This window comes from Diabrotica undecimpunctata, chromosome 6, assembly GCF_040954645.1.
Source record: "Diabrotica undecimpunctata isolate CICGRU chromosome 6, icDiaUnde3, whole genome shotgun sequence".
In the NCBI taxonomy this organism is placed as follows: domain Eukaryota; kingdom Metazoa; phylum Arthropoda; class Insecta; order Coleoptera; family Chrysomelidae; genus Diabrotica; species Diabrotica undecimpunctata.
Genome location: NC_092808.1, coordinates 52,959,355 through 52,981,199, shown reverse-complemented (window position 1 = coordinate 52,981,199; position 21,845 = coordinate 52,959,355). Strand labels below are relative to the sequence as shown.

The 21,845-nt window shown below is 33.3% G+C and overlaps 1 protein-coding gene across 2 annotated transcripts in view; it reads right to left on the bottom strand.

The window, feature by feature from the left end:
• Window positions 1-21,845, bottom strand: part of LOC140443442 (zinc finger homeobox protein 3-like) — a 929,042-nt gene that overhangs the window by 648,649 nt on the left and 258,548 nt on the right. For both annotated transcript variants that reach the window (XM_072534701.1, XM_072534702.1), the window contains one exon: window positions 1,905-2,006. The gene's annotated coding sequence lies outside the window, so the exon portion shown is untranslated. The remainder of the gene's footprint in view (window positions 1-1,904; window positions 2,007-21,845) is intronic.

The following is a 21,845-nucleotide window of genomic DNA, read 5'->3' as shown; positions in this document are numbered from 1 at the left end:
GGTAGGAGCTCTACACAAACTACTAAGGGCAAAAAACTTTTTAAGAGAAGCAAAATTAAGACTATACCGAACAGTGATTTAAACCACGGTTCGGTACGGAAGCGAAACATGGGTTATGAACAAAAAACAAGAAAATATGCCGAATATTTGGAAACGGTGTATTTTAAGAAAGGAGTAAAAGTAGGAGTAAAAGACTATGAAGATCTTTGTAGGAAAAGAATAAATACAGAGCTCGGAGAGCTGTATGGAATATCAAAAATTAGCCAGATCGTCAGGATAGAGAGACATAGATGCTTAGGCAATCTGGCGAGAAAGGCAGTTGGAAGATAGGCAAAGGAATCGCTGCTAAGAAAGAAAAGAAAGAAGAGAAGAGGACGACCACACAAAAGTGGCTAGAAGCGTGTAAGGAAGACCTACAAACAATTGGGATAACAAATTTTGGAACTGCGGCCATGGACAGAAGAAAATTGGAAAAACCGTAGAAAAATTTTAAGCCATAGGTTTAAAAATTTTTCACTTTCCACAGCCATGAGCTTTGTGTTTTTCATTAAACTATAATATGTCTTGTGGCCTCAACGAAAATCAACAGTTTCCTTATTGCTAGTTTAAGGATTTCTTCTGGTTTAGTTTTCAAATGACTAGTGAATTTCTGCCTCATATTACTTAGCACATGGCAATGACATAGGATGTGTGTGGCAGTATCTTCTTCCATTTCACATTTTCGGCACCATGATTTATTTACTTAAGTTTGTATAGGTGTTGTTTTAAATGACAATGTTCAGTCTCATTTCGGCTACCGTATTAATCTCTTGTTTATTGAGGTTTTGCCAATAAATCTGCTCGTTCATTTCCATGTACCCTTTCAAGACCTGGCACTCATATTAAAGACACTCTATTATAATTTAAAAGGAAAAATCCCAGTGGTTGGCTGCATACCAAATTAAAAAAAAAACTTACAACGAAGTAAAAATTTCTTTTTGTTAATTGGTATAAAATTTTGTATTAAAATTTTTAAAAATTATCCAAAATGGATTGATAAAATTTAGTCAGTACATCAGTAAAAAATATAAAAGCAGTTAAACAAGCTACATAATGGGGTTAGATGACCCTTAAATTACATGTGAGTAACGAACATTATAATTCGTAAGACACTATGTCGATGATAAAGGATTACATTTTCAAAGAGAACGTACAATTTCCCAGCTCGAAAAAGGGGATCTTACACTCTAAGAGGTAACAACAAACTAAAAACTTTAACATTTTTGACAGGTTGTTAAGGATTTTTGCAGTTCTTTGCCAGTTTTGATTTAATGAGTAGATTCTTCACATTTATTACAGAATATAATATTTAAAGAACATCTTTTTCTGATCTACAATTTTGAAAAATTTAAATTCAAGTTTTGCTTCGAATTTTCTAGTCAGTTTGATGAAGCGTATGCTTAAAACCTTTTCCTGTTTTGATAAAATATCTGTAATCAATAAAAGTAGGCACATATCCTGAGTAGATAGAAAGTAAATGAAAAGGCTATAAGAATAATAGCTAACTTATATCGGGACAGAAGGCGACAGAGTTAAAAACCAGTATACCAAAGTTGTAGAGGTACCAAGCAAGGTTAATGACAAAGATATGAACAGCATAGCATTAGACAGCACCACATGAATACTGGATAGTCTAAAATGACTACAAACACATAATAATAAATGAAGTTACTAATGACACGCTAAATATAAAAAGGACAAAGTGGTAATGGTTATATGCAAGTCAAAAATCCAACATACAAGAGTAAGGGTTAACTTATGCAACTAAAGCACCAAAAGAACACAAAATTCACTCTTTTATAGGTTGAGCAATAAATGAAGATTAGAATTATTCGCAAGTGGCATTATTAAGATTAAAAACTTACCGTATAGCAAATATCTAAACTTGCAACTTAAGAAGCGCCTGGTGTCATATTTTGTTGATTCTATGTTGTTGGAAACTGTTGAGACTTGGACCTTGTTGGACGCTATGAAGAAAGAAGAAGAGTATTAGATAAATGGGCGTATACTGGAGAGTTTTGAATATTAAAATTATATAATTTTTAATTATTAGTGATATTCTAGATAATTTAAGTCTGACACATAATAATAAAATAGGCTTTTAAAAGCTTTTGATAGTCTACAGCAAAAGTCGCCGTAGGAAAGAGGGCCAAAATATAGAAGGAATCTTACATTTCAAGAACTCTAAAAATGAGGTTGATCAACTGCTTAGTATTCCCAATACTGACATACGGATGTGAATCTCTGACCCTACGACAAGCGAAAAGAAGAAAGATAGATACCACTATAATGCTCTGTTGGAGAAAAATATTACGAATTCCCTGGACCGACCACAAGAAAAATATTTCAATTTTAAATGGGCTAAAAGTCAGCAAAGTCCATCTCCAACAATTAAAATACTTTGGAAATTTTATAAGAGCAGACAAAGAAAGCCTGAAAAGACTCATTATCCAAGAAAACGTAGAACGCCAAAAAACAAGGAAGATCCCCAACAAGATGGATCAATCGAATTACACGACTATGCAAAGGACCTATGCATGAGTTAAAAGAAATGACCAGAGACAGAAATCTTTAGAGACGGACAATACACGACATCACGACTACACTCCCTCCGGGGGATCAGAATTGAAGGGAGAGAGAGAGAGAGAGAGAGAGAGAGGGAGAGAAAGAGAGAGGAAGAGAAAGAAAGAGAGAGAGGGAGAGAGAGAGAGAGAGAGAGAGAGAGAGAGAGAGAGAGAGAGAGAGAGAGAGAGAGAGAGAGAGAGAGAGAGGGCTCAAGTCAGTTTGTTTCTTGCGAGTTGAGTTTCGAGCCGAGCCAATTTTTTTCGAGCCGAGTTGAGCTGAATTCGAAACTAGCCAAGCTTTCCTTGTCGAGCTTGTCAATATTTTAGATAATACTCTAATACTTTTTCTAATTCATTTGTTTCTGCTACGACTGATACTTTTGTTTGATAATAAATAATTCAGACTAAAAATATGGTTTCTCATTATACAGTGTGTTCGCAAAGTATGAAATAAATTGGATATTTTCTAAACAAGAAACCTTTTGAAAAAAATCTAAAACATGTTTTAATTTGAATGACCCACATTCTTCAATTAAATTTATTCATACATAGTGATACAAATTAAGATGATGCCGCCATCGGATTTTTTGTAAATTCAATACCCTGTATCTTGTGACATTTTTAGATCAATAAAAATGAGCTGATTCCAAAATGTCGGTTTACAACGTTCTTCGACGTCTTCCGATTTCCAATCTCCATCTCATTCTATCGTTCCATAGATCATCCTCCAGTTCTCTTTCTCTGATTTCTTTATCAACTCCTTCTCTCCAACTTCTTCTAGGCCTTCCTGGTCTCCGCCTACCTCTTGGTTGCCATTCAAGAATTTGTCTTGGTATTCTATTCTCCAGCATTCTCCTTACGTGTCCGTACCATCTGAGTTGTGTCGTTTTGATGTCATCAACAATATTATGTCTAACCCCCATGATTTCTCGTACTCTCTCGTTTGCTATTTTGTCGCGTCTGGAGATTCCCGGCGAGCGGCGCCAGAAGTCCATTTCTGTTGCTCTAAGCATTTTCTCTGTTCTGTCTTTTAGGGGGCACACTTCGTATCCATATGTTGTGATACTTTTTATTATGGTGTTGTATATTCTTCTTTTATTTTCTTTAGAGATGTTTTTATCCCACAGTACGCTGTTCAGTAGGGCTATGCCTTTCCTTCCCTGTGTATTTCGTTCCTTAATGGCTGCATCTAATTTTTCATCGTGAGTGATCTTTACTCCTAGGTATTTGTAGTCATCACAGAGTTTGATCTCTTGATTTTCCTCTACTAGAAGGTTATGTTGATCTCCTCCGATACTCATGTACTCAGTTTTTTCCCTATTCACTTCCAAACCCCACTCTGTAAACTCTTTAATCTAATAGTTTTCGCATCATGTAACTAAGGTCTTCAGAGTCCTGTGCAATGATGACCTGGTCATCCGCAAAGCACAGAGTGTACAAAGTTAAGTCTATTAGTGGTATGCCCATATTCGTACATTTTTTCTTCCATTTGTTGAGTGCTGCTTCGAGGTATATTTTGAATATTGTTGGGTATATACAGCATCCTTGTCTTAGTTTTTTAGTCACTTTGAATCCCGGTGTTATCAGGTCTGTTTGAAGGGCTCTCTTGTCTCTGTTAGTAAATCTTTAAAGTATTCTTCCCAAGTTTGCGGTGATATGAACTGGATAATATCTCTTTTATCCAAGAGTTCATTACTATCTATAAATGCTAGAAAGAAGTCTTTCCGTAGGTTATGTTTTTAAGTAATCCATTTCAACAGTATATGACTTTTCACGTACCCATTGCGTTTTTTAACTTAAATTGTATTTTACCTTGAACTTCTTCACATTTTTGTACAATTTTTGAAGTCTGTAGTGTTCACAAGTGTATGTGTTGCGATAAACATATATATGAAATGTCCTTTAGATATCAAATACAAAGAAGGTACTTAATAGGAACTATCATTAGTCATCATCCAATTATGCTACTTTTAATTTGCTAGATAAAGATTAATTTACGGCTTTGTGATTCTAGTATTTCAGTTTAAATTAAATAAATCGCCTGTATTTTCGTATGCCAAAGAGGTTAGTTCATCGGGTACGTCAATTTTTTTAAACTCATATCTCTTGTGTGTTGTCTAAACGTGGTCTAAGGAAATTATTATTAATATTCTGCGTGTAGTTATTAACTAGTGCTCATCAAAATCCAAGGTATCATTTCGATTCCCAAATACAGAGTCCTCACAGGAGAGTTGAAAGCTCCAGGAATATATCAGATATAAGTACAAGAATTTTATTTGACTTGACTTTGTTAACTAGATTTGGGAATTGTTTAACGAGTAATTGTACAGTGCACAAGACTGTTGGACGTCATGATCGCCTAAAAATAAATAATCTATGGCTAATCCGTTCTCACAGCAATTGTTTATATACCACAAACTTCTTCAGAGTCATAGTAAATCTAAATTGCAAATGAGCCGGAGTGTAGCAAGAAAATTTTGCAGTCTAATAATGTATTAAATAACGATAGAAAAGATGCATTAAATGACTACTAACAAGATCTACATGATTTAAAGTGATTAATAGTTGATCAATAGAAGGAAGTAAACCAGTAGAGATCCCGCTGAAGAATTCGTTTAAGATGAATTTTGAAAGCTAGTTCAAGAAAAAATATTAGCATTCAATACTAAAACAGTTTAACAATGCATAATTTCTAATTGTAATAAACACGTAGGTTAGATACAACTGGGGAAATACAGGGAAATCATAAACTGAAACACCATTTTAAGATGTCGAATAATGACGCCCTGTAACCAACACAATAGCGACAACATTACACTTAATGATGTATTACCCAAAACGTTTTGCAACAATAAATAAAACTATTTCGAAAGTATCTATGACTTGTGCTGAAAATTTCTCAACATAAATGGTACAGTTCATTATAAAAGATCAAGTATTAAGAACAGTTCCGTAACAATAACCTATAAGCAATTATTGCCGAGAAATTATTATCAGTGTCAATCTGAAAGCACTGTAGCGGTGTCAGGCGAAGTCAATAACAATAAATAATATTGGCATGCTTTACCAAATAAAGTTTTATTAATAGGATGCTAGTTTTTTATTTGTAGCTAACAAATTGGGATTTTCAGATGCATACCATTTCAGATTTGTAGATAATTGTAAATGGGACCTGGTACGATGATATGCTTTGCTATCAGTTAAGCACAAATATAACTTAAAATATTTTGTTTATTATAAATTAGTATAACTTGCCTTTGATCTGAATAATCACATATTATTTTAGAAATTTTAATTTTAAACTGATTCGGTATATTTAAATTAAACAGATTTCTTGAGATAATAAGAAAATCTTATAGTTAGTATTCTTTCTGCCATGAGTCGAAAAATGTTACAGAATTGCAATCATTATTATAATTATGATCTAGCTTGCTTTGTGCACTATGGAAAATAGATCACTGCACAATAAAAACCCTATTTAAGAATATGGGGATTATCAAGTATTGCAGGTTTATGTCATACTTAACGAGGGAGATACATTAAAATCGTACTGTAAATTAACTATATTTAAGGTAATAACGTCTCCTACTGAGTTAGCAGCTACTAAGAACATATTTTTACAGCCAATCCAGAAATCAAAGCAGTCAAAATACCAAAAGACTAAGTCCGCAATATTAATTACAACACATCAAATTAATATAAACATGAGTGTAACAAATTAACTCTATGTTTGATTCCAAATCATATATAGGTACCGTCCTTCTGAAAAGGGTTGACTTTGGAACAAAATAAGTATATTTTTGCATTAAAAATTACTATTCTTTAGACATCTTTGCATTTATACGCTTTTAATCAAAAATGTACTCATCCTCATCCCACCGCGAATTATGAACACAGTTCAAGGAAAATCAAATCACACCGCTAAACCTATTTAAATTTGGAAAAATAAAAATATCGGAAAAAAAATGAAAGGCAGAATTTACAAAACAGTTATCAAACCAATAAAAACATACGCGGCACAAACACGACCTGACACAGAGAGGACAAAAAGGATGTTAGAAACAGCATAAAAACACTTAGAAAAACTGATGGTAAAACACTATGGGATAGATCTAGGAGTACAGATACGCTATGTAGATGCAAGGTGGAGAACATCATGGACTGGGTAAGGAATAGAAGACTAAACTGGAATGATCATATAAGTCAAATGATAACAAACAGAGTAGTAAAGACAGCAAGACACGGTTAGTTACTAAAAAGACGATCAGTAGAAATATCACGAAAACGATGGAACGACAACTTTAACGACTGGAGGCACATTGAAAAACGGACAGTCATATCTACATAAAAAAAGAAGAAAAAACTATTCAAATTAGAAGACGAAAAACACGAGACCGATACGAGGTGTTAAAACTTCTAGTATAGATTCTAGTTCAATGAATTATTGTCTTCTATCATCTGTCTTCAGAAAAAAAGTTTCAAAGACCAACTATATGGATGTGGTCAAGAAAAAGTGGTAGAATAGCTATTTACGGTGAAGATACACTTAAGGCACAACTGATTATTTTTAGAATCAACAATAAAGCTATGGTCGTTTTTATTGTAGAAAATAATCATACTGTGCAATTTATAATGGTTTCTTTATACACTAGCCTCCAAGGAAGTGACGTAGCGAATTACATAGCCCATCATATTTCACAATGCACGTTAATTCTCCGACAAGAATTACTAAAACAACATCTACCATAATTGATTATATTGTCTCAGATTTCTCACCTTTTGATGTACGCTCTACAATTATTAATGCAAGACTCTCTGATCATGAAGCAGTATATACCAAAATTATAAGACAGTGGCATTATTCTATAAAGGAGCTCTTCAACCCTTGCTTCTTCATAACAGCCAGATCAGTATCGTTGATTCTGTAAAATTTCTTGGTATTTTTATAGACAACAACCTTAAATGGTCCCTTCATATCGATTTGTTAAGTAAGAAACTAGTCTCAGACTGCTATGCAATAAGATCTGTTTCGAAGGAAATCAATTTAGCATATTCCAAAATAATATATTTTTCTTTGTTCGAGTCTCATCTTCGGTATGGCCTTCCTTTTTGGGGTTTTAGTACAGCTGCCCAATGTGATATTATTTTTAAATTACAAAAAAGAGCAATACGGTATCTTTTTGGCCTCAGTAGAATAACACATTGCAGAAGCTACTTTAAAAATTACGGGATTTTAACTCTTTCCTCTTTATATATTCTATAAACTGTTTGCTTAATTCGAACACTTACATGCTTTTCCAGCAAGACCTAATCATGACTACTCCACCAGGAATTCAAGCTTCGATGTGTATTTACCGATCCCGTCCACTGAGTTAGTATAGAAATCTATTTTATATTCGGCAAAAAAATTATACAACCCTTTGCAAGGTAAATTGCCAAAAGCCTATCTATCTGAAAGACCATTATTCAGTGGAAGAGTTTCTTAACGAATAACCAAGAAATTACAATACGTTTAGGTACAAGCAACCAAAGTATTTTTATATATTTGAGTATCACATGCAGCAACTTAAACTTATTCGTAAACTAGTTCGTAAGGTTTTATTTAACAATTAGCAATTTAATTAAATTTTGCAATGGATTGTACATTTTATTATCTTTTATTTTGTGATACTGACGATTTATGTAATTTTGGGTAAATTTTTATTGTTATTGTTATTTTTTTGACTTTTTGTAAGCTTTGTCCATAAAATTGTACAATTTTCAGTGACAATAAAATAAAGCATATTTCTATTCTATTTTATTCATGCAAGAACTGGCGAAACTGCGATTAGAGTTATGGTTAAAAATTTCTGACAACAACGAAACTTCGTCAAGCGGAAACATTAGTAACATTGTGGATGTGACAAATCTCCAACAGAGCTAATTCTGTAGCTCTTGTTTTTGTGAGCCTATAATATATTTATACCATGACTTTATTTTCTATTATACTACTCAGTGGTATATTACAGTTGTCACACTCAATGTTAAGCGTATTAGACTGTCCAAAATTCAATTATAAATACAAATCAAGTATAACACCCAATCCAATAAACATTGTAAAATCGGACATATAAAAAAAGACAACAAGAACATTATAATATGTTAAGGAAGATGTTAAATTAAAAAAAATCTTGCAGGTCAAAACAAAATTGAACGGTATTTATTTTTGTTGTCTTTTATAACTAAATAAAGGAGCACAAAGATCTTCTCTTTCTATAAAAATACGTTGAGATACTCTTATAACAAGTTTAACGATATTTTGTACTAATAAATATTATCTGTATCTCATGTATAGATATAAAATTAAATATTAATTCTACTAGCAAAAATCTAAAGCCATTTACGTTCCCGCTATATTCATGAGTGTTATAAAATAAATTATTTCTGATAGCTATTTGCTAAAAAAAAAGAGAATAAAAATTTTTTAAATGTTGAACATAAAGACAAGAAATCGTAGTAAATCAAAAGTATATATTAAGTTTTTAGAGATGTACTTTAAAGCAGTAATAACTTGCCAGAGTAACTTTTTGAATCTCTCAGCAGATGCATGCACCGAACTTTAAATTTAATGTCATTACAATAAATTTTAAATGTCTACCTGTAGTATATCTGACCATCTGTTTTTCTTAGTAACCTGTTGTAGCTTGAATGCGCCGCAATAAAAAACTATACCAATACCCGTTCATTCCAAGACTTTTGACAACTTATTCAATTCAAACTTGAGTCGAACGGGAAATCAACCGAAACAAAACACAGTCCGTCCTACGTCACGATCCGCCACGTGCTTCACTTTTGGAGAGATCAGTACTTTTGTCGCTAGAGATGGAAGTGGACAGAAAAAAAAACAATTAAACGTGCGGTTAATTACAAGAAACTGATTGCAGCGTTCTGTTCGCGACGTCGTCTCCCTGACGCCGACTTACAGCGCCGGTTCCGAATAGTTATCACGCCTGACGCATTTGCATGGCGCTTTCCTCCAACGTATACACCCCACCTTGGAGAAAGCGATGGAAATATATCCCGCCAGGACGAGAGAATGAGAGCAGCAGCACGTGTTTTACTTTTTACAATTCCGAAGGGGTGGTTATAACAGAAGACGGAGAGATATGTAGAAAAATTCACTATTTACAGGCATATTAGGGAAAAGAAGATGACATTAATTGAAAGAAAGTGCTGTAGATAAGAGTATTTAAGCTTTTAGCATATACTCTTAAATAAGCTTCTAAAGATAATTGCGTCGACTATTTAAATGTTTATCTTTAAATTGGCATTTAAACAAATTCAAAGTGTAGTACTGTGCTTTTAATTAAAGGATATTAGTAAGAAAATAATTATTAATTATTTTAAATCAAACTCCTATGCTCTTCAAATTTTATGATCTTGTTTTGTTTTTGTTTTCATTTCATTGCTTAAAATGATATTCTTAGAAAGAAGAATAAGCAAGAAAAAAATTAACTTATTATTTTAAATCAAACTCCTATGATCTTCTTCAAATTTTATGATCTTGTTTTTTTTTATTCGTGTCAGTGCATAAAATCTTATTCAATAGTATACAATAATATACAAAACATATAGAATTCAACCATAAATAAAATATTTGCATATTAACCATATCTCGCTATAACGGCTGTAAGTAAGGTGTGGTTGGACCAGTAGCGAATGAAGTCAATTCCATTAGTAGTTTCATTCAATAGATCTTCCAGGCTGCATTACCTGAGATACTGTAGATATGAATATATAAGTACTTTCCAGTTGTGCTTTTAATTGACCTTTCCACAATTACACAGTCTTGTCTTGACATCTGATAGACTCAATCCGTAGTCTGTTAAACGGTTTTCAGATTTCCGACGATTCTTTGTCCCAGTGATGATATTTTGATGCCATCCATCTATCTAGTTTAAATGTATTTTAATGAATGTATTTCTAGCTTACTCTAAGAAAAGTACACCGTGATTTTAGCCTACTTGGAGCTGATTGGATACCATATATAGAGGCAATTCGGGCTCAGTAGACTTTCTTCTCTTTTCTAAATTAGAAAAGAGAAGAAAGTCTATAGTCTATAAAGATAGACTTTCTTCTAAATTTAGTGCTAAAAGTATTTGTTTTGCATGGGCGGACTTAAAGCAGACTGAAGAAGCATGCTCGGCAGATAAAGACTAGCAAATGGGTTGTATACTACCCATTCAATCTGGCTCTGGAAAAGTAATAAGTATGTCACAAATAACAACCACCGGTTCAATATGTAACACATCAGTGCAAATCCTTGCCTATGCTGATGATATCAATATTGTTGAGAGAACGGAAAACGTTCTACGAGAGGCATATGCAGCACTAAAAGAATCGGCTACAAAAATAATAAACACCAACAAAACGAAGTGCATTAAAATAAGCACACAACTACAAATCCTACATCCACTTGTTTGTATATCTGTTTGTAAATTTGTACATATGTGAGTGCTCATTAACACTGAAAATAATATTACAGCGGAGATAAACTGATTATATACATATATATATATATATATATATATATATATATATATATATATATATATATATATATATATACATATATATACATATATACAGCCAAATACAAACAAAAAAACAATAATACGCCCAGTCCTAACCTGGACTCTAACAAAAAGTAATGAAAACATATTGGGATGTTTCAAAAGAAAGGTACTAACGTAAATCATCGTACTAATTACAAATAGATTGACAACAAAGTTCGATGTATATCAACCAGTAGAGCAAGCCGGATTTCGAAAAGGGTTCAGTACATGTGACCATCTTCACACACTAAATGTCCTAATAGAAAAAGTTAAGGAATACAATTTTCCAATCTGTTTAGCATTTATAGACTACGAGAAAGCTTTTGACAGCATAGAATTATGGGCTATTGAGGAAGCACTGGTCAACAGCAGAATGGATTCTAGATATAGGATATTAATACATAATATATATCAACACGCTGAAATGGTAGTCACGATGGATAACGGAATGAAAACGAGGCCAATAAAAATCAACCGAGGAGTAAGACAGGGAGACACCCTATCTCCAAAACTATTTACTGCCGCACTTGAAGACATCTTTAAATCACTAAATTGGGAAACGAAGGGACTATCGATAAACGGAAAGCATTTAAACCATCTAAGATATGCAGATGACGTAGTACTAATAGCCGACAGCTGGAAAGAACCAAAGAGGATGATCGATGAGCTTCATACGGAATCCATAAAAAAAGGACTGAAAATGAATCTGAGTAAAACTAAGCTAATGTCGAATAAAGATGATCAACCGACGATAACCATCCAAGGAACAAAAGTGGAACATGTAGAAGAATACATATATCTGGGTCAGAATATCAAGGTAAACAAAGAAAACCAAACTACCGAAATAAGCAGACGAGTAAGAATGGGATGGGCCGCATTTGGAAAACTTTCATACATACTGAAAGACAAATAGATACCCCAAAACCTTCGAACCAAAGTGTTCGATTCTTGTATCCTTCCCGTTCTCACTTACGGAGCTCAAACCTGGACATTCACAAAAAAGAACATGGATAAGATTCGAAAAACCCAGCGAGCCATGGAACGACAGATGCTTGGTATCTCACTAATAGATCGGCAAACGAACAAAGCAATCCGGAACAAAACAAAAATAAAGGACGCCGCGAAACAAGCAGCTAAATTAAAATGGAAATGAGCTGGATACAACGAACGTCTCGAAGATGGTAGATGGAACAAAGAAGTCGGAAACTGGCGACCGTACGATGCGAAGAGACCAAGAGGAAGACCTCAAATGCGCTGGAGCGACGATATCAAAAGAGTCGCAGGACCAATGTGGAAACGCCTAGCACACAACAGGGATGAATGGCGAGAAATGGGAGAGGCCTTTATTCGGCAATTCGGATAGAAAAAAGGCTATAAAAAAAATGGGAGAGGCCTTTATTCGGCAATTCGGATAGAAAAAGGGCTATAAAAAAAGAAAAAGGCTATAAAAAAAAACGTTAATCTATGGAGCGTTGAATGATAATGGAGGGTGGAAAAGACAATACATATTAAGATAGGATGTCTGAGGTGGACAGGGCATGTAATGCAGATGGAACAAAACGATCCAGCTAAAAAAACACTCTTTGATAGAACCATTTATCAGAGACGAAGAGGCAGACCTAGAAGAATGTTCCTTGATAACATAATTGACAACATGAGAAATATGAGAATTTGTGCTTGGCGGAGAAATGCTATAGATAGTAACAACTTGAGAGAAATTCTTAAGGAGGCTATGACCCACGCAGGCGGGTTGTAGAGCCAGAATGATGATGATGAATGGGCTATAAAGGAGGTACTTTTATTAAACTATTAGAGGTACGAATAAAAAAACTAATGAACGAACAACAGGATTTACAGAAAAGCAGATTCTAAATACTCCAATAACTGACAACAAATAAATTCTCTAAATATCAATTCAACTGCCTTTATCTCTACGAAGGGTCAGCTTCTTTAATTATACTTCTCCATAAGTTTCTTTCTTGGGTCATACCAATATCAATTCCTTTACTCACATGTTCTTTCTAAGCGTTTCCCTCCAGGTCTTTGCCTACTTCTTCCAGGCGTTTCCTAAACGTTTTCCCAGTTATTCATTGGTATTTCTCTCCTGCTACTTTACATTCATGAACTTGGAAATTAACAATTCTTCTTGTTAGGTGATTACCGTCTCGATGTTGAACATGCCCTAACCATTTTAACCCAGATGTTCATTTTTATGCTTAAAACAATTTTGGAATAACTCATGAAAATATTTTCGTATCGACATCATCTAAATTAGTTTTTTTTTGTTTTGAATTTATTATGAACTTTTGCAACTGCTTTTGCAGCACTGTCTTTTTGCTCTCTTTTTAACAAAGGAATTAATAGCTCTTCACAATCTGTTTCCAACATCATAAACTCCAATACGTTACCGACGGTTTCAGGAAGTTGCTGGTTTATTAATGAGTTAAATTTCATAATTAAAATTTTTGCACGGATTATACCAGTATTTGGAATAAATCATTTTTACTACGAGACGTTACGTTTAAGAATGGTACTTTCTGGGCAAGCCGGTACGCATAGCAAACGAGCATTTAAAATTGAAAGACAAAGTGAAATTTGCTAGTTTGACAGGCAATTGAGTCTATCATGTGTCAACGAATACGTGACAGTCAATTTGGATTTCGTATTAGGCTTGGAACGAGTAAAGCACTGTTTAATCTTTAAATAAGAGTACTCGTCTAGATCAAGGCAAGGGCATGTTTAATCGAGTAAAATATAAAGGACTTATGTAACCTAACACAACATGGAGCCTATAAAAATGTCCCTGAATAAAAACCTTTATTGGAAACAAATAGCATAGATCAAAATAAAACATCTGAAATGAAATAGAATGAAAAGAAGAGTGTTTAAGGTATATTGAGGAAATCTTTTACAATTTGCTCGAAAATCAGAAATGAATCAAAATCAATAGAATATACGTAAAAAAATTTAGACATGCAGACTACACAGTCGTTATTATGGACAATGGTGTGAGTCTGATAAGTGTTGATTGCCATAACCAGGGAAAAAAGTAATTTAGGTTAAAAATAAACACAAATCAAATAAATGTAATGGCCGTCATTCTTGTGCCAAATCTTTATATTAATGTTAATATTTTCAACAAGCACACTAAAATCTTAACCACAAGGTTGAAATACAGCTTATACAGAATATGTCAAATTCACTTTTTAATGAATAAAGACTCCCCATACAAACTCGACATTATGATTTGATATTTTATTCAATATCAATTTGTGTGAATGCATATTTTTTAATTATTTTTTTATTCAAAGTCAAAATATGGACTCTTGGAATTAATAGTATAATAAAAGCCCTTAAAATGTGAGTTCCCCGAAAAATGTTAAAGATTTCTTGGGAAGAGCAAGGGACCCATAATGAAGTGGTAAGAAGGATGAAAATTAAGAGAGAACTGTTGATTGTGATAAAATAGCAGAAGATAGTTATCTAAAGATTCTTTATTGGGAGAAAAATAAAACTTTTTGCCACTTTTAATGAAAGGGTAGGTCAAATAAAACAACCAGGAGCTCAAAGAGAATAAAATCTTGATTAATCATTTTTTAGATCGACATATCTAAATTATATTTACAAAACATTTTCAATTATTACATTTCAAGATTTAAGCCATACGGCTCTTTCTTACTCGAGGAAAAATCACTCATCTCAGATACTTAGGGTGAAAAAAATTGAGCTCTGGTGGGGCTCTTTTGGTGCCATATAGCTCTAGGTGACTTGTTATGCTGGAGTATCTCCCAAAAAAAGCTCTCTACATGGTCCTATAGAGACGTTCATTTAGACTTAGCCTTTTATGTTTTCTGGTAGGTTCTTCGGAATGACTCTAGTAGTAGAGAGCATAATAGGTATTGTTTGGGTACTTTCCATTCTCCACTGTCTCCATATTTAAATTTCCAGATATCTGTACTTGGCGATCTTTTCATTGTATTTAACACTCAGATTATTGTTTTCAGGTATTTCCACATCAATTAGTGTCTGTTTTTTAATTTTATTAACTAGTATGAGATCTGATCTATTATATGCCACCGGTTGATCTGTGAGCATAGTGCGGCACCAGCATAGCTTGCCATTCTCAAGCATACTGTTAGGAAAGTATATCAGGAACAGCAAATGCCTGGCAGCCTAAGGTAAGATGTTCGATGGTTTCTTAGGCTTGACAGTCATATCGGCATTTGTCGTTTTGGACATAAAGTTTTTTGATGCTATACTCAGGTAATTTTTTGTTGGTATAGCCTGATCGTGAATGGCGAGGAGTGAATCTTGTGTTTAAGGGAACGTCTTTCCTGATTTCAACCAATAGTTCGACACTATATTGTGGACCTAGTCTTGACTGACTTCATTGGGAATCGCCATTGTAGAGGTTTACTCATTAGGTAAGCATTTTTTTCTAAGTTTGATCGGTGTTGTGTCATCTACTACACAACACGCTTGATGTAGAGTAGATGTCTCAGAATGCATCTGAAAATAAGTTCTTAAATTAGCAATCTGCTTTTCTTATTGTTTAATGATATTCATAAGTCCTCGTCCTCCTAAATACTGCGGTAATGGCGTTATTTCTACTGCACTTCGAGATTTTTCGGAATAACACCAGTAGTAGATAGAATAATAGGTACCGTCTGGGTACTTTCCATTCTCTATTGTCTCCTTATTTATATTTCTAGATCTCTGTACTTGGCGATCTTTTCGTTGTATTTAACATGCAGATTTTATTGTTGTTAGGTTAGGTTATTGTTACTATTATCAGATTTATCATACGTCTCACACTCCCCCTAAGGGGAAAATTCACCCAATTCAGATACCTATGGTAATAAAAGGATTGAAATCAGGTGGTGTTCTTTCCGTGTTATCGAGTCCTAGGTGACTTGATAGGTCGGCGTATCTCAAAAACATTTTTGTTCGCATCTAGACGTCGATAGTAGTACAGCTTTCTGCATAATCGTTATTATTATTATCCAGATTTAGCCATACAGCTCACACTCCCTCTAAGGGGAAAATTCACTCATCCCAGATACCTACGGTATCAAAAGGATTGAGCTCTGGTGGGACTCTTTCCATATTATCGAGTCCTAGGTGACTTGGTATGCCGGTGTATCTCCCAAAAATTTTCGTACGCATCTGGACGTCGAAAGTAACACAGCTTTCTGCATAATCTTATATAGATGTTCATTTAGACCCAGCTTTTTTATGTTTTCTAGAAGGCTCTTCGGGATGACTTATTATTATTATTATTATTGTTATGTAGAGGATTCATTATTTTGTTTATTTTTGTTTAATTACTTGTCATTTCGATTTGAAAAAAATGTGTTTTAAAAAACAGTTCTTATATAAATGCCAAAGCGGAAATTTTTTTTAAATCTAGTTTATTGCCAATACTAGGCGATAATGAAAGAAGGAAAATTAATGCATCGATCAATAACCTTCCTAACCAGTAAGAACTGTAAGTAAATGTATCGTGACAATATTATACGGCAGTCTTGGTATTTATACCTATTCTCTCTTAGGAGTTTATGCTTATCCTAGGTTATACTATATTGAGGAGATTGGATGGGAAAGTCGAAAATATAAAGACAACATAAAATTCAAAAGTTAGTTTAAAAAATGAAAAAAAAAGGAAGAATATATTTATTTGCTAATCAAGTGGCCCTGTCATAATAATTTAGTTAGACCATAACTAATATCAATAAAATTAAAATTAGTAAATGATGTGCTCGGCCAAGATGCTTAAAAAATATTGTTAACAGGAACGAATGCCGACTTATCAGCATCCCGAAAGTATGAATTTGTTTTTTTTTTTCATCGGTTGTCAGTAACTAGGTTCCGGCTGCAAAGAAATATAAATGTCTGTTAATTTTCACTTCATTTGATTAAATATTTTGTAATCTAGTTATGTTCTTTACCACTTTGAAACTATTTAACTTCCTTTAAGGGAAGAGGATGTATGTTTCTTTTTCAATAATCTTCGTCTTAGTGTTGTTGAGTTTAGCTTTACACCATAATTATCTGCTAATGCTGATCATTATTTTAATTATAAACTGAATGGATTTTGTTGCTGATATTATTGCCCATTTCCCAGATTGAATTCCTATGTATATATCAATCATAATAGGAGAAAACTTATAATCTTATCTGAACCATCTCTCGTTGTAAATGAACATTTTGAAGTTAAACAATTTTGTCTCTTTTATCTAAATTGACTATTACCAACGAATTTAATTTTCGCTCTATTTTTCTTTTAGGAAAATTAATATTTAAGTAACTATTTGAATTGGGAGTTTACTTTAAATTATGTGCAACTGTATATATTATACGCTTTGCACCAGATTACATTCTTTCGTAATACAAAAGAAAACAACGGACTTTTTATCTTGATCCTATTTTTATCCCCGCATTTGGCTTCCTATCTTCCGAGTTAGTTCTTTCTAAACTAGATTAAGTGCATTATATTTGCAATTCCTACTTTGCAGCTCTGCATTTTCTGGGGATTAGGGTATAAATGCTGAAATTAAGTAAGCGAGCGCGGCTTTAAAATTGACCATAAGATTTATGATTTATTGTTTTATTGTTGTTCAGAAACTTGGTGGATATTAACTGATCTCATGATGATGTCGAATGTTCCAAACCAGAGTGTATGCAAGTTAGAGAAGAGATAAAAGAAAGTAAACAATTAACCGAAATGCGATATTATTTCAACTCCTGTTATAATTATTATTATTATATCAAATTTATCTATATTTTTTAATGTGCAATTTGCAATTAAGATTAGAAGCGTACTATTTTTATTACATACTCTGGATAGTTTTAAGGTAAGGGTATTAATAGGATACTTTAAATTAAAATAAAGATAACCAGAAATATCTAAATCTATATATCCTAAATTGATCTTATTATCTATAGTAAATTTTCTTAGATAAAAACAATTGTTTGACCCTCTTCTACAGGTCGTCGCAGAAAGTCTTAATTAAATCAAACCCTGGAATATGCATTTTTTGTTTGTATGGTTAAACATTCCTTCAGAAAGAATCCAAAATAAATATTACATAACCTAACTTTTGTATACCATTTAAAAAGTGATTTAAAGTTAAATCTGATTTAACTGTATGCGGTCTATTTTATGTATTTTCAAAAGTTCTAAGTCGTATGAAAATTTTGCAAAATGCAATAAATTAAGAATCTTTAATACTACTTAAAAATTGAGAAATCTTACTATGTAAAACTGTTCTGAAACTCTTTTCTTGTTGAGTGTCTAGGTTAAGTATTATGTTTAGGAACTTAAAAAATATATAAAACATTGCATAAATTTAAGGAGTACCTGGCAGACTACGAAAGAAGAACATTAACACCACACTACAGCAAGACACCACACTTATACGGTGTTTCAAAAATTCACAGAGAAAATATACCCCTTAGATCAATTTGCAGCAGCATGGGTTCTCCTGGCAGCAAGCTATCAAAGTTTCTCCTAGACCTAATATAGTCTTTAGCACACAATGCAACAATGTTTATAAAAAACTCGCAGCAATTTTTTCAAAAACTAGCAGAAATATATTGCAATTTCAACAATATGTTAACCATTTTAATATCACCAGTCTTTTCATTAATGTATCATTGGAGAAAATTCTAAAAATAATAAAGGGCAAATAAAGAAAGGTGATACATTGGCAACAATGTATCATGTAGCTACTAACACTTTGCACATACAACGCTTATTTTACTATTTTACAACTAGATAATGATTTGTATAAGAAAATCGCAAATTTTGGATTAGCTGTGGGCTCATCTTTATATCTATTATTAGCAGATATGTTCATCAAGAATTTTGTACAAAAAATTTTACAAAAGCAAACCAATTAACTCACTTTTACAAAAGCAACTCATGATGTGTTCTCCATTTAGCCTCACGGAGCAGAAGCAATGAATACATTTTTGATGAACATCATCATCATCATCATTCAATCTTCGCTTATCCACTGCTGGACATAGATCTTCCTCATAATTTTCCATCTATTTCGATCTTGTGCCTCTTGCATCCAATTCCTATGACAACGTTTTAGATCGTCAGTCCAACGTGTTGGTGGACGACCTCTGCTTCGGTAGGCATCATCTCTTGGTCTCCATTCCAGTATCCGCTTTGTCCATCTATTATCTGTCATTCGAGCCACGTGACCTGCCCAGTTCCATTTCAGTGTTGCTACTCTCTCTACTGCATCAGCCACTCCTGTTCTTTGTCGTAGCTGGCGATTTGGGATCTTGTCTCGTAGTGAAACGCCCAACATAGCACGCTCCATCGCCCTTTGACACACACGGATCTTTTGAACTGTTCTCCTTGTCATGGTCAACGTTTCCGCACCGTAAGTTAACACTGGCAAAACACACTGATTAAACGTTTTTCTTTTAAGGTTTCATCTTTTTGATGAACATCAACACCAAAAAATAATCAAAATTAAGTCACTATAAAGCAAACAATTATTCATTTCTTTTTTTTTATATTATGTGTTAATCACAAAGTAACACACAGGCTATGCAACCAAAACTTACAGAAACCAACCCATACCAAAAGATATTTAAATTAAATTTTTAATTTAATATAAAATAAAAATTTAATCAAACATAAAAAATTATCGAATCATTTTCATCATCAACACCAATAGCAATCCAGAAACACAAAAAGGATTCAGAGATGACAACAATACCCTATGTAACGGGCTTATCAGAGAACTTCACAGAGGATAGGAACTAAGTACAACTTCACAACAACGTTCAAAACAACCAACCCACTGAGATCTATAAGTCCAAAACCAAACCCAACAACACTTAAGAAAGATCAAAGAACTTTATTTTTAAAATACTCGGTACAATTTCTATGTGAAAGAAACAGCAAGACGTGTCAAGATAGATGAGAATGAAACATACATCAAGAACAGACACTTCGAAAAATCTCAGATATTCAAACATGTCTCGACAAACAAGCACAGATTACAGTGGAAGGATGTATTCATAATCATGAAAGAAACATACATGGAAAAGAGAGAAGTCAAAGAAGCAGCTCTCATCCTACTCAATAAAGAAAATGTGTAGCCAATCTATCAGCAGGCTTTGGTTGTTAAGACTAAAAGAAGAAGTCAGTAATAGGAATATACCAAAATAGCGGATTAATTGGAAATTAGAGACATGTCGTATAAAATTTATACACAATACAAATGCAACACACAATATACAAACACATAATCTACGTAAACATACATTACACAAACATATAATACAAGAAAATACAAAAAAATAGTCAAAGTTTGATATTCCGAGAGTAAAAACATTACTGTATATATACATCTCAAAGGCATCTATTCTTTTTTCTATTTCAGAGTCGATATAATACAAGAAAACACAAAAAAATAGTCAAAGTTTGATATTCCGAGAGTAAAAACATTACTCTCAAATTGTTTAAACTATAAGTATGCTATTGCCGACAAGATCAAATCGAAGTAAGTCCACCATCATTTTGAAAAACATAACCAAACCTATCAAAAACGATTTCCAGAGTGAAAATCGAAACTTCAAATATTAGTTGGTTAAAAATGTAATTTGCATTACAATCAATTGTGGCCTAATCTTATATAAACACAATATTGATTGATATAAGCCTCATTTCTATTATTATGAGAGTAGCTGTTTATTTTGGATCGATATAGACCTGGGTATATATAAGAGTATATAGTATACTATATATCTAAGTATATAGTATGTAGAAGTTATGTTTAAAGCAGGTAGAATAAGATCTAAAAACCTCAAACTGTAAGCCTAAAGCTCATAATAGATCGGAATGGTTGACTATCTTGGTATATCGTGCAACTGATAATGATTATGATGATAAAAGTAATATTTGTTAATAATATTTGTTAATAGTTCTTCTTCTCCCTACAACTCAGGTGGGTCTTTGTGACTTAACAATCTGTATCCACTTGCAGTGGTCTATTATTACTTCTTGTGTTTGTTTAATAGTTAAAGCGCATAAATTTCTCCACTGCATCCTGAATCTCCCTAGTACCTTTCATTTTGGGTTCTCTGCCCAGACCAGCTTCAAGATATACTAATCTCGTCTTTTACATAGCCAGCTCATCTTACGCATTTACAAAACACTTGATATAGATATTGAAGAAACTCAATTTGGATTCCGTAATGGCGTAGGTACCCGTGAAGCTCTATTTTACATTCAACGTACTAATCCAGAGATGCTTGGATGTGAACCAAGATATGTACGTCTGTTTCATAGACTACAACAAAGCTTTTGACAAAGTCCGCCACAAAGAGCTAATGGACATCCTCAAAGCAAAACAACTACAACACAATGACCTTCGAATTATAACAAATCTATATTATAAACAGCAGGCACACGTACGCATTAATGCACACACATCAGAAGAGTTCGAAGTTAAAAGAGGAGTGCGACAGGGGTGTGTATTGTCACCACTACTATTCAATGTATACTCTGAAGAAATTATGAAAAGAGCTCCTGAGGGAGAAACAGCAGGAATCAAGGTCAATGGAACATCAATTAACAACATTAGATAGGTGGACGATACTATCATAATAACAGACAACC